This window comes from Mustela nivalis (assembly GCF_964662115.1).
Source record: "Mustela nivalis genome assembly, chromosome: 8".
In the NCBI taxonomy this organism is placed as follows: Eukaryota; Metazoa; Chordata; class Mammalia; order Carnivora; family Mustelidae; genus Mustela; species Mustela nivalis.
In genome coordinates, this window is record NC_139027.1 from 31,447,239 (window position 1) to 31,449,567 (window position 2,329).

Below are 2,329 nucleotides of genomic sequence, written 5' to 3' on the forward strand. Positions count from 1 at the left end.
GAATCTGATTGCTCCCGTTCCCTATCGTCTTTCTAAGAGGATTTAAGTTGGTTTCAAACAGCTGTCAGAATGATTCCCCCCCTTTCTTAAGGCACTCATTAGAAAATAAAACCAGATATAATTAACAAACAAACAAACCTATCTGCCTGCTGTTCTGACTTGTTATAATAAGTGTTATTTCTACTCACAAACAGTTTCCTGTCAGCATCCTGCTGTTTCTTTAATAAGACTTCTGCACTGGAGAAGAAAAAAGCTCTGCATTAAAATTAAGCATTGACTTGTCGTCACTTCTCTTCCTGCTCATCTCCGTTCAGATTCAATTTGCTTTGAGGTTGAAAGGAATGAAAATGTCAAAATCATCACTAAGAGAGAAGAGGCATCTCTTTGTTCCTAGGGTTGGCTGAAGGATGGGGTTGCCATAAGACTCATGATAGACACCCCATTTCCTCACTCTGGGACTCTATGGCCCCTATGGCTTCCGGAAGGAAAACCCTATCAGGTTCTTGGGGTGGTTTCGCAGCTGGAGGATGATGTTCCAGCATCCTTGAGCAAGTTCCAGAAGCCCATGTGAGTGGACGTATCCAGAGGGGACTTTGACCCTGAAGCTGGCCTGTGGGTTTGGTGAGGATAGGAGGCTGAGTGGAAATTAACTGGAAAGTGGTTGAGGTGGCCAGTACAGCAGCAGAGATAATGCTGTGTGATCAAAATGACCAAACCCCAAAAGGATTATGGATTTTCCAAATGAATATTTTTATATTAATTAGAATATATTATTATTAGAATATATAATGAATTTTATAATTTTATAATGAATTTTATATTTAATTGGAATCAATATTTTTAATTCTAGAGAACTGCAGACATATCCAAAGAAGGTAAGGTAGAGTAATGAATTATATATACCCATCACCCATTTTCAACATTTATTCATGCTTGTTTAACTGATATCCCCACCAACTCTCTCTTCCTGTATTATTTTTGAAGCAAATCCAAGACATTATATTATCTCATCTATAAATATTTTGTCTCTCTGAAAATAAAGACTCCTTTAAAAAAATATGTATATGTAACCATAATACCATTAGCATACCTAAAAGTAAATTAACAGTTTCTTCATATAATCAAATATCCAGTGCTTAAATTTCTAGTTGTCTCATGAACGGATTTTTTAAATAGTTTGGTCCAGATTCAAATAAATCTTGTTTGGAATGTTTATCACATTTCTCTTTCTCTCCTTTTTAAAATAAATTGTTTATTTTGGAATAATTGCAGATTTACAGAAAAGTTGCAAACAGAGTACAGAGAGTTTCCATGTAGCCTTCACCCAGTTTCTCACATAATTACAGCGGATTTGTCAAAACTAAGAGAATAATGTTGGTCCATTACCGCTAACTAACCTACAGGCTTTATTCAGATTTCCCTAGTTATCCTCCTAAGGCCCTTTCCTGTTGCAGGATCGAATCCAGGACACCACAATGCGTTTAGTCATTACGAGTCCTTAGACTCCTCCAATACGTGACAGCTTCTGGGCCTTGTTTTTCATGACTTTGATATTGATCAGGTAGTTTGTAGTAATTCCCTCAGCTGGGATTTATTTGATGGTTTTTCATTATCTAGACTGAAGTTATGGGTTTGGGGAAAGGATACTACAGAGGTAAAGTGTCCTTCTCATGGACGTTATATACCAATATGACTTCAGGTCTCTTTTTGGGGTGCCTGGCTGGCTCTGTTGGTTAAGCGTCCAACTCTTGGTTTTGGTTCAGTTCATGACCAGAGTCGTGATATTGAGCCCCATGTCAGGCTCCCCACTCAGCAGGGAGTCTGCTTGAGATTCTCTCTCCCTCTGCCTCTTCCCTCCCCTGCCTCTCTCAAATAAATAAGCAAATCTTTAAAAAAAATAGGACTTCACGTCTCTTTTTAAATCTCTTTTATTCATCTTTCTCTGTCTTTTTTCCTCTGCAAATTAGTTGCTGAGAATCTGTAGGTTTTTGGTTTTGTAGTTGCTGCTGTTTGTTTATTGTTTGGTTTTGTTTACATACAGAGGCCATGGCCACGTTTTAGGCTGAGTAATGGAGGCCTCTGTTCTAAGTCCGGGCTGCTTCCCAACCAAACAGTTGTCATCTCAGCAATTCCTGTGCATTTCCATCCCTAGCATCACTAGGCAGGGTTAAAGAAAAGGCTGCCTGCACAGCAGCCTTTAATTTTAGGTGGATGTTGGAGAGAAGGTCTGAGAAAAAAAGAAGTCCAGGAAATACATTTAAAAAAAATTCCTTGAAAACAGATTCCTGTGTCATTGAAAGGTTTAGATAAGGACACAAGTGTGCGGGTA